Source organism: Onychomys torridus, chromosome 9 (assembly GCF_903995425.1).
Source record: "Onychomys torridus chromosome 9, mOncTor1.1, whole genome shotgun sequence".
Taxonomy (NCBI): Eukaryota; Metazoa; Chordata; class Mammalia; order Rodentia; family Cricetidae; genus Onychomys; species Onychomys torridus.
This window is the reverse complement of record NC_050451.1, coordinates 87,048,436-87,060,914: the sequence shown is the minus strand read 5'-3', so window position 1 is coordinate 87,060,914 and position 12,479 is coordinate 87,048,436. Positions and strand designations below refer to the sequence as shown.

Sequence of the window (12,479 nt, the reverse complement as noted above, 5' to 3'; positions counted from 1 at the left end):
AGACCGTATTGGTGAATACACAGCACTTTGGTTGCAGGATATGGAAAAAATCAAACTGGAAATGATCCCTCCCTTGCTGACCAGCTTCCATACTGCCAGAGGTCCATGTGCATAGACAGAGAGAAGCCATCTTATCCAGCTGCATACCTTGTGTGCTACAACAGTGACTTGTAAGACAAGATCTGCATGCTACTACAGCAGCAGCAAGACCCTTGGATGAAGGCAAACAACTATGTTCTGACTGGACACGAGGCTGCTGCACAGGAGGGAGGTCATGATGGTGCTGTGGACCTGGGTAAAGGCCGTGGCTGCTGTCTTAGGGAGGGCTACTACTGCTGTGATGAAGCACCATGACCAAAAGCAAGTTGGGGAGGAGAGAGTTTATTTTGCTCACAGTTCCATATAGCAGTTCATCCCCCAAATTAGTGAGGGTAGGAAGTCAAGCCTCGAGGGCAGGAAGCTGGAGACAGGATTCGATGCTCAGGCCACAGAGAGGTGCTGCTTACTGGCTTGCTCAGTCTGCTTTCTTACTGATTCTAGGACCATCAGCCCAAGGACGGCACCGCCCACAATGGGCTGAGGGTCCTCCTCCACTAATCACTGATTAAGAAATGTCCTACAGGCTGGCTACAGCCTGATCTTATGGAGGCATTGTCTTAATCAAGGTCCCCTCCCCTCAGATGACTTTAGCTTGTGTCAAGTTGACATAAAGTAGCCAGCACAGGTGGAGTGGGTCACATGCCTTTGCTTTGCTAAATAGGTTGGCAAGCTTTCTCTTGGATAACTGTCTACATAGACATAGCTGGTGCTGTTCTAAGACATGTTAGAGAAGCCTCTTCATGAGGTGAACAGGTGTTGTTAATGCAGAGTCATGGCTGCTCAAGGCCCTGAGACTTTTGAGTGACTTTTTTCAAACTGAAAATAGATTCTCCTCTCAGACTCCCCCCGCCCCCCGTTTCCCTTCAGAAAGGAGCAATTGAGTATGGAAGCACTGAAGGAGACAGTTCTATCATCTACTCTCAAGCTCAGGGAACACGAAGCAAGCTGGAGCAGAGAATGTATGAGGGCATGTGGTAGAGGGCTGTGAGTGCTGTGTTCTGGGCAGGACACGGCTGTTACACTCATGGAATCACAGCAGCTACAGCTGTCAGTGCAGAGTCTGCACAAGACTGTGCCCAACAATGTTTAGTCATGGAGAAGGGGCTCAGGAGTCCTGTGCCTTCCCGAAGAGCTATGGGTAAGGGATGGCTAATGGACAGGGCGTGTCTTGATCTTTAGTCATAGTCTCTGATGAATCACCCACATCCTAATGGAGAGCTCCCCATCCATCCATGCCCATGCAGGTAGTTGTGGTTATGCTTAGTGTGAGGCACAAGTGCACCTGCCTGTGTGCGTGTGTGCGTGCACACATACACACACTCACACATTCACACACACACATATGTACACACACACACACACACACATACACGAATATGAAAGTAGGAAACCTCTTGTCAAGAAGAGTATCAGCAGGGATGGGAGCCAGTAAGGGGAATGAGTGTGATGTGAATGCTTTATAAACATGTATGAAACTGTCAAGTACTGAGAAATTCTATTTGAATAAAACTTTCAGAGATAAAAGTAAAGTGAAAAAATTATTGGGTTGGGGATTTAGCTCAGTGGTAGAGCACTTGCCTAGCAAGCGCAAGGCCCTGGGTTCGATCCTCAGCTCCAAAAAAAAAAAAAAATTACAACCTCTCCCCCAAGGTTGGTTTGAGAATGTTAATTAGGGACTTACAAGCTCCATAAAGGTGCAAATTGGACTCTGAGAACTGTAAGTTAGTATTTGAGATGAGAAGACACTAGGCTACATTAATGGCAGTTTGCAGCTGTGAAGGAACAGTAGAGGATGACACTACAGAAGAAATTACATACCATCAAAAGTAGAACAAAGATTGAAAATCTACATTATAGCATTAGCTCTGCCTTGGATAACTTAAATAAGTAACCATACATGCTACCTGGAGTTCCCGAAAGAAACCAAGGACAGGAAAACAAATGGGTAAATTTACTGAACTCACATAAAAGAAGCCAACCAAACCCAAGCACAGCAAACAAAGAAACCACAGCACACCTACCACCATCAAACTGTTCAGGTAAAGGACAGAAAGACAATCTGCAAAGCAGTTAAAGAAATAATATCACACAACCCAGTGAGGGACAGTGGTCAGGAGAACATGTCTGTACTGGCTGGTTGTGTGTGTCAACTTGACACAAGCTAGAGTCGTCAGAGGAAGGAGCCTCAGTTGAGGAAATGCCTCCATGAGACCCAGCTGTAAGACCTTTCCTCATTTAGTGCTCAAAGGAAGAGGGTCTAGCCCATGGTAGATGTCCTGAATTCTACAAGGTGGGCTGAGCAAGCCATGGGAAGCAAACCAGTAAATAGCTCCCTTCCATGGCCTCGGCATCAGCTTCTGCCTCTAGGATCCTGTCCTGTTTGAGTTCTTGTCCTAACTTCCTTCAATCATGAACAGTAATGTTGAAGTGTAATAAAAAACCCTTTACTTTTCAACTCTCCTTTTGGTCATGGTGTTTTGTCACAGGAACAGAAACCCTAACTAATACAAATTGGTACCAGGAGTGGGGTATTGCTGTGACAGACCCGGCCATGTTTTGGGGAGGATTGTGGAAGGGATTCCAAACGTAGGGCTCACTGCATGTTACAGCCCTGTGGGATGTTCTGTGGGGACTTGGAAGGCAAGAATGTTAAGAGCAGTGCAGAACACGGAGGCCTGGCTTGTAAAATTTCAGAGGGAAGTTAAAGACTCCACCAAGGCCATTTGTTATTTTGAATTAAGTTTCTGTGTTCTAGTTCACTGGGGCTGAAGACTTAGTTGTGATTAACATATCAGAACTACTAAGGCAAAATTTTGCTTTGCTGAGATACTTGATGCTAGTAGGCTCAAGCTAAGAAATTAGCCATGATTAAGAAGAGACCAGCATCACGATGGTGAAATCTTTTGGGAAGTGTTTCTGGAGAGCAGAAAAGCTGTGTTTTAGAGGTGGTCAAGGTTGTACCTCATGCTGGCAGCCTGACTTGCTAATGTGCAAGAGTCACCCAGGTGGTACTGGTTTTGAAGGCATGAAGAGGTCATAGAGAGCAGCTGAGGCTTGGCACTGTGAAAGGCCAGGAAAGGCCACTGGTGAAGGTGCAGCCTCAGAGGCAGCTGAAAGCCCAGGACTGCAGGGGTCATGAAAAGAAGGTGAGGCTTGACACCATGAAGAGAGCCTATGAGAGGCTATTGGTGAAAGTGCATCCCAGTTGCAGCAAGGGACCCCAGCAATTTGGAGATGCCAACCAATACCATGGGAAAACCACCAAGAACAGTAGCATCACTGGAATGGAATCAGCCAGAGCCAAGAAGATAAACTGCAGAGGGCAGAGCTGGAGAAGTGACCCAAGCCCTTTGCAGGAGTCCAGGATGTCATGAGTGAATTCCAGAAAATTGGCATTGAGTTATTTATACAGTTGGAGTTTGGCTTTGCTGGGTTCAGATTGTGATGGTGCCCTGGTTCTTCCTCTTGAAGATGGTATTTAATTTTGATTTTTAAAGGAGCCCACAGCTGAAGGACAAATTTTTAAAAGAGATTAGATATTTTAGAGGGACTGAAATTTTAATGTGTTTGAAGGTCAGGAGAACATAGTGTTGGCAGATATCCCAAAAATTACACAAGATATATAGACATAGAGAAGTCAGATTCACACTCACCGACTTCCCCCAATTTCCTTCTTCTCTCCACTTTCCTGGATGGGAACTGAACTTGGGGCCTTGCACATGTTAGGAACATGCTTTATCACTAAATTGTATTCCCAGTCCCTTTCTTATGTCTTTAAATGTTTTAGACACAGTCTTACTAAGTTGTTGAGTCTGGCCTTAAACTCTCTCTGTAACCCAAGTGGCCTTTACTTTACAATTCTCTCCTGAGTAGTGAAACTATAGGCCTGAATTGCCAGGCCCAGCTAACTTCAAATTTTACCTTGGCAAAACATCTTTCCCAAAACAAAAATGAGTCCAGCAACCCATTTTTAAATGTACTGAAAAGGGGATTCAAACATTTTATTGTTCCTGAATCATAATCCACAACAGCTGAATGGTAAGGAAAGCCCAAATGTTTAGCACTGAATGAATAAACAACCTATGGTAAACATATAAATGCATGTAATAGAGTGTTATTGATTGATCAATTAGCACAAAGTATAAGGTATATGCTACAGTGTAGATAGACCTAGAAAATAATACATTCAGTAAAAGAATCTAGAAACAAAAGGTCAGCTCCTGTATGATTCCATTTATCTGACTATGCTAAATAGGTAAACGCACAGAAGCAAATAGACTGCAAATAGAATGAGGATTGGCAGAGCTGGGGGAGAAGGGGAGGGAGAATTGATTGCTTAGTTGGTACAAGTTTTAGTATATAGTGATAAAAATGTCTTAGAACTGGATAGAAGTGATTGCATCATACTCTGAATGAATATAAGATGATTCACTTTACAATGATTAATTTTATGACATGTGAGTTTCACCTAGGAATTAAAAAACCAATGATGAATCATAAAACATAAAACTAATAAATTGGACTTTATCAAAACAAAAAAAATTTGTACAAGTCACAAGAGGGTGCAAGACAACATGAGTCTTGAATGTATTTGCAATCACTTATCTGCTAAAGGTCTGCAGTCCAGAATACACAGAGAACTCCTGCCAATCAACAATGACAATATCAAGCCCCAAAGATGCAACTAAGCAGCAGAGAAAGTGAGCTGTAAACACATTCCTATGGTTGAGAGCCCCTTGTTAACTCACTGCGATTAAGTTGTCACTGTGACTGTAGTGAGAGGTAGGATCTGGGTCAGGGATGTAGCTCGTGGTTCTATCCTCCACATAGCAGCAAACACATGAATAACAACACACACACACACACACAGAGGGCAGGACATTCAAGAGGTGATGAGACCACAGAGCATTCATGAACATATTGCAGTCCTTACCCCAAGAGTGGCAGAGACAAACAAGAGAGTAAATATGCTTCCTTCTACCCTCTGATGCCTTTAGCCATGCCACCATGTAGCAACAAGATGTGGCTCCATGATTTTACATTTCCTAGCCACCAGAATCATGAGCCAAATACACCTTTATTAGAAATAAATTACCCAATCTGTACTATCCTCAAATAGAAAATAGACTAAGACAGGCATTTCTCTATAGATACAGAAATGGTCAAGAAGAACTCAAAACATGCCTGTCATTAGTGACACTTCAAATCAAGGTTACAATGATCTACAATTTCATACACACAAAGAGGGCTAGAATAACAAAAGCAACTAGCAAACATGGCTAATCATCTTTGTCAACCAGATGACATTTGGAATCAACTAAAATCTAAGAAACTGAGAATGCCACTGAAGGATTTTCTTAATTGGATCATTTGAGATGGGAAGACCTACTCTAAGTCTGGGCCACAACTTCTGGTGGCAGTTCATATAAAAGGACATGAAGGAAGCTTTTGCTTTTTGCCTGCTTGCCCTCACTCTTGCTGGCAAGTTCACCTATTCTGCTGCTGAGGCACTTCTTCACTGATAATAGAATCTATTTTGAGACTCCAATGTATACTAAGAGTCAGCAGCTCTCTAGGACTCCACTGGGATTCCATCAGATTGAGAATGATAAGACATCTAGTCTCATGGACTAAACAACTCCTGGAGATATCCACTGTTAGATTACTTTCCATCAGGAGATATCCACTGTTAGATTACTCAGACCACAGCCTGTAAACCACACTAGTAAATCCATTTATACACATGGGAGAAACAGAAACCCTTGACATGGCTGGTATAATGTAAGATGATTCCAATGTCAATGAATCTTGAAGGTGTTATACAAGGGTGGTGACAGATTGTGTAATTCCACTTATATGGAATCTATAGAATAGGGAAATCTATGGAGAAGGACAGACACGAAGTAAGTGCACACCAGAGGTGGGCAGAGATCGGCAGAGGCAAGAGCGGCAGGGTGACAACTCAGGAGGTATAGTCTCAGTCTATGGTGGTGAGATTGGTCGGTAGTTAGGTAGAGGTGATGGACATCCAACACTGTAAACATGCCGAAGCTACTCACTGAATTTACAATTGTTGAAATGATGAATTTATGCTATCTCAATTTACCACCACCAGCAGCAGCAGCAGCAGCAGCAGCAGCAGCAGCACCACCACCAGCAGCACCAGCAGCACCACCACCAGCACCAGCAGCACCAGCACCAGCACCAGCAGCACCAGCAGCACCACCAGCACCAGCAGCACCACCAGCACCAGCAGCACCAGCAGCAGCACCAGCAGCACCACCAGCACCAGCAGCAGCACCAGCAGCAGCACCACTGACTGCAGGAGTTGGAGGCAAAAGTTCCAGGAGTTTAGGAAAGTGGGGACAGGGAATTCAAGGACATCTTTGACCACATATTGAGTTTGAGTATGTCTGGGAATAACTGAATATCTAGGAAGAAATCTGTCTCAAAAAAGAAGTGTGTGTGGGGCTGGAGAGATGGCTCAGAAGCTAAGAACACTTGCTATTTATTTTTCCAGAGGACCTAGGTTTAATTCCCAGCCCCCACATGGTAACTCACAGCTGTCTGTAACTCCTGTTCCAGGTGATCTGACACCTTCACACAGATATACATGCAGGCAAAACACCAATGCACATGAAATTAAAAAAAAAAAAAGTGTGGCCGAGCAGTGGTGGCGCACGCCTTTAATCCCAGCACTCGGGAGGCAGAGCCAGGCAGATCTGTGTGAGTTCGAGGCCAGCCTGTTTTACAAAGTGAGTTCCAGGAAAGGCACAAAGCTACACAGAGAAACCCTGTCTCAAAAATCAAACAATCAAACAAAAAACAAGCAAACAAACAAAGAAAGTGTTTATGTGTATAAGGGTGGAGAGCTAGCTCAGCAGTTAAGAGCCCTTTTTTCTCTTTGAGATGACCCAGATTTGATTTCCAGAACCCACATAGTGGCTCACAACACCTGTAATTCCAATTTCACGGGATCCCGTTCCACAATGAACTTACATACATGCAGACAAAACATCCATACTCATAAATAATTAATTAAAAATTAGCAATATACTGTGCAGTTCATATACATACAAATAAAATATAAGACAACAAAAACATCAAGACAAGGATGGGATATATAATACTATTTAAAACAACTATAATCATTACAAAATTATAAGCAACAATAAAATAAAATGAAATGATAAAAATATTAGCTCAATGAAAGTAGGAAGAAAAAAGGACAAGAAGAAAGAACAAATAGTATAGAGAAAGCAGCAAGATGGTAGGTCACAACTGTATCAATAAATATACTACGTTATAACTCTACTTATAGTAAGCATACACTTTATTTTCTGGTTAAAAGTAGGATAGAAAACATACCTTGCTAACACTAATCAAATGTTAAAGGGCGACAGTGCTAAAGTCAATGACCTGGTAAATTAGAGCAAATGCACAGTGTTCATGGGGCAGAGTACCCCGCAGTTCTAGCTTGTCAGGTCCTTACTTCTCTTCTCCCCTGACCACTCTCGGTTTTTTGTTTTTTTTTGTTTTTGTTTTTTTCGAGACAGGGTTTCTCTGTGTAGCTTTGTGTCTTTCCTGGAACTCACTCTGTAGCCCAGGCTGGCCTTGAACTCACAGAGATCCACCGGGCTCTGCCTCCCGAGTGCTGGGATTAAAGGCGTGCGCCACCACCGCCCGGCTCCACTCTCGTTTTTTTAAACCATGCTGTAAGACTGAACATAGGGATCTGTCCATGCTAGGCAATCTGAGCCACATTCATAGCCCATTTTTCTCCATTTTATTTATGGATTCAATGCAATCTCAGCATCGTAGCGACCATTTTTTTTCCCAGGAATTAACAGAGTCCAGACATCAGCTCATTTGTAAAGGACTGACTGATCTTCACAAGCACTAGAACAGTTGGTTTATGTGACAATCTGTGAATTTCATTCTGTTCGAAAACTACTTTACATAAAAAATAACCACAAAATTGCCAGGTGGTGGTGGCGGTGGCGGCAGCGGCGGCGCACGCCTTTAATCCCACCCAGCACTCGGGAGGCAGAGGCCGGCGGATCTCTGTGAGTTTGAAGCCAGCCTGGTCTACAAATCGAGTTCCAGGAAAGGCGCAAAGCTACACAGAGAAACCCTGTCTCGAAAAACAAAAAACAAACAAACAAACAAGCAAAAAGTCATCACAGATTTGTCTGCAGGCCATTTTCATGGAGGCAGCTCCTCAGTTGAGGTTTCCTCTCCTCAGGTGTATCTGGTTGACAGCCATGATTGGCCATCACAGAAACATAATGGGACTATCTCAAGAAAGGCCAGTCTCCCAAGGGGAAAAAAAAAGATCATTTATTTACTTACACATTAGACCACTATATGATATAATGAGATCCCTTTTGTTTTAATTTCATAACCAAGACTTTTTCAAAATGAAGCATTAAATATTCATATAGCTGTACATATGTGCATTTTTATACTGTAAAAACCACCTTCTTGAGACTTCTGTTAATTTATATGGTCACCTTTTTACTTTTATCCATTTTAATACGTGCTCTGGTATCACTATAATTTCTTACTTTGCATTTCTCTAATGTTTACTGATATTGAGCATTTACTCAATTGAGATTCTTTGTCCTGCATTACTCTTCCTGGAGAAAGTGTCTGTTCACATTTTTGTCTCCCTTATCAGATTGTCTTCTTATTGAGTTTTGAGCATCACTTATGCAGTCTAGATACAGGTCCTTTATCACATACATGGTTTGCAAAACTTTCCTGTCTCCAGGTTATCTTTCTGTCCCCTGATGGTATCTTGTGAAGAGATGCTTAGTGGAGTACAGTGTATTGCCACATTCCTCTATGGGCAGTTTTTAGTGTTACATCTAAAATATCTTTGCCTAAAAGTATCACAAGGACTTTTGTCTACATAGTGATAGTTTTAGGCCTGTGATCCATTGTGGTTTTTTTTTTTTTTCTTGTTTTTTTTTTTTTTTCCCTCACAGCCTGGCTGTGATCACTTTCTTGATTGAAAACTGATCCAAAGGGGTCCAGCCTACTGTGGCATGCAGGCCTGGGTTGTGTGAGAAACATAGCTGAACACAAGCCTGGGAGCAAGCCAGTGAGCAGCACTCTCTTGTGGTCTCTGCCTCCCAGCTTCTGCTTTGGTTTGCCTCAGTGACAGACTGTAACAGGTAAGCCAAACAAGCACTCCCCTCTCTCAGCTGCTTTCCATCATGGGGTTCATCACCCCAGCAGGAAGGAAACTTCAACAGGAGCCTTGGCACTTGCCATCTAATTTATGCTGCTCTCAAACTCACAGAAATCTCCTGACTCAGCCTCCCAAGGGCTGGGATTTCCTTCCTCTCTTGATTATTTATTTTTTTCCTTGAGAGGGGTTTCTCCTAGTGCTCTAGCGTCGCCCAGGCTCTTAGTGGTCTTCCGGCCTTTGTGTACTGAGTGCTGAGGTTACAAGTAAGCTGCCATAGCTAGTTCCCCTTATTTTATTCATTTATGTTTGTATCTATGAGTGTGCTAGAAATGGTAAATTTGCAGAATTTTGTGAGGTATTTGTTAAATGCAACCAACATTAAAATTTAAACACAAAGATCAATTCTATTCAAGACAAAGGGGCACAGTCAAATGTTCACCAACACTTACTTTATATTACCTCTGTGTGAGTTCACAGATGTGTACTGAACCTAGATAATGTATGTGGTGGTTCAAAAGAAAATGGCCCCTAAAAGGTGTGGCACCATTAGGAGGTGTGGCCTCATTAGAGTAGGTGTCATCTTGTTGGAGGAAGTGTGTCACTGTGGAGGCGAGCTTTGAGGTCTCATATATGCTCAAACCATGCCCACTTCCTATTGCCTGCACTATATCTGCCTGCATAACACCATGTCACACCATGATGATAATAGATTAAATCTCTGAATGTGTAAGCCACCCCAATTAAATGTTTTTCCTTTATAAGAGTTGCTGTGGTCATGATGTCTCTTCAAATCATGCTAAACTGAAACTTCAACTGAGTTGGTACTAGGGACTGGGGTATTGCTGTGATAGGCTTGACCATGTTTTTGTTTGGAGGAATGTGAACTTTGGTACTCTGGAATGCTTTAAGTGCTGCTTAATACAAGTAGGAGCATGGAAGACAGTGGTGCTATGAATGATTTGAACTGTGGGGGGCTGGCTAAAAGGTTTCAGAGGAGAAGAATTTTAGTGTGTTGACTAGAAATTGTTCTTGTGATACTTTGGTGAAGAATATGGCTGCTTTTTGGCCTTGTCAGAAGAGTTTGCCTGAGGCTAAAGTGAAGAGTTTGGATTAATTCCATTGGCAGAGGAAATCTCAAAACAGCCTAGTATAGACTCTGTCATGTGGTTACTGGTATTAACTCTGATGAAGATTTATAACAAAAAGGAGCAAACTGAGAAAATAAAAATACAAAATGTACACATTAAGGGGAACCCAGAAATAGAACAGACCTAAATGGACTTAAAAAAGGATTAATGGAATAAAGGAAGTGGTGACCTCAGGGCAAGATCCCACCCAGCTAAGTTTCCAACTTGTACAAAGTAATTAAAGAAAAGCTTCACACCTGTAATTCCAGCACTCTGAAGGCAGAGGCTGGTGGGTCTCTGAGTTTGAGGCCAGCTTGGTCTTCAGAGCAAGCAGCAGAACTTAGCAGCTTTGGCCATGTAGTTCTGGCTTTAGAGTTAAAGACAGAAGAAAGGGGCTATGGAATTTGCCCCCAAGGCTAAGGAAAGCCGCTGAGGCCTAGGTATCAGGAGTGTTCCTGAATGGAGGCCTAGAGAGGCCATTTATTTTATTTTATTATTATTATTATTATTATTATTATTATTATTATTATTATTATTTTTGAGCTGAGGACTAAACCCAGGGCCTTGGGCTTGCTAGGCAAGCGCTCTACCATTGAGCTAAATCCCCAACCCGAGAGGCCGTTTTGTGAAGCTGTGAAGTTGAAGCCTGGATTGTCTTGGAGACCCCACGATGTTGGAGACAAACGCCAAGGCCATGGGATACCTGCTGAGGTGAGCTGCTAACAGGGAATGGAACTAGCCCAAGGCAGACAAGTATGTCGCAGTCAACAAAGCTGAAAGGAGTTGGAGATCTGAGGGCAACTTTGACATCAGACATGAAGATAGAGTTTGGAGTTTGCCCAGCTGGTTTTTGGTGTTGCTTTGGTCCAGTACCTCCTCACTATGCTCCCTTTTCTATGTTTTGGAATGGTAATGCACATCTTGTGCCATTTTATGTTGGAAATATGTGATCTGTTTTTTTTATGTCAATTTTATAGGGGATTACAATAAAGAGACTGCATGAATCTCAGAAGAGACTTTGAATTTAGACTTTTAATTATGTTTGAGAGTGTTATAGACTATGGGACTTTTGAAGTTGGACTCAATGCATTTTTGCATTATATCACTATAAACTTTTGGGGGCCAGGGAATGGAATGTGGTGATCTGGAAGAAAATGGCCCCCACAGGGAGTGGCACTATTAGGAGGTGTGGTCTTGTTGGAGGAAGTGTGTCACTGTGGCTTTGAGGTCTCATATGTGCTTAAGCCATGTCAGTGAGACAGACCACTTCCTGTTGCCTGCTTATTAAGATGTAGGACTCAGTTCCAGCACCATGTCTACCTTCACGCTGTCCCGCTGCACCATGATGCACTGACGACCAATGATGTGGAAGTGTAAGCCAGTTTTCCTTCCCACACTGTTTTCGACAGTGTCTCATCAAAGCAACAGTAACTCTAAGAGTGCCCTAGCCCTAACCAAGAAACTATCTGCAACTGAACACACTGGTAAAAGGAAAAGGGTTTCTCTCTAATGGGGTCTCACTGGGTATACCAACCATACATTGCAGGCCCCAGGCCCTATGCCAGGAATAATTGGCCAACACAAAAGAAACTCAATGATATCTTTGGCTTCATTTTGATTTGCATTTTTTTTTTTTTTTTTTTGAGAGACTGAAAAGATAAGGTTGGGTGAGTAGGGAGGTAGACAGGATCTAGGAGGAACTGGGGGAGGGAAAAACATGACCAAAATATATAGCATGAAACTTTTTTCAGTACAAAGTAATGAAAAGCCAAAAGTCAGTGAGAAACTTAATGTCAGTCAAGTTTGCTCAGCTTGTTTTGCAAGTTGACATTCTCAGAAGTTAAAGCTTTGTGTGTGTCTAGCCTGGTTGACACTTCCTCATTCTGGGCATTCAGTCTCCCTTCTGTTCTGTTTTGCCATCCACTCTAAGTTGTCTCCTAAAGTTTCAACATTCAGTGAATCTCAGAAATTTGAAGTAATTTTGCAACCAGCTTAATTTTGGAGTGCTCAGCAATTAACTCTAGGTATTCGCAAAGAATGCAGACAAGCAAGCACCA

At 42.6% G+C, this 12,479-nt stretch overlaps 1 protein-coding gene across 1 annotated transcript in view; it reads right to left on the bottom strand.

Moving 5' to 3' along the window:
• Positions 1-12,479, bottom strand: part of Pibf1 (progesterone immunomodulatory binding factor 1) — a 184,085-nt gene that overhangs the window by 54,950 nt on the left and 116,656 nt on the right. The window lies entirely within an intron of this gene.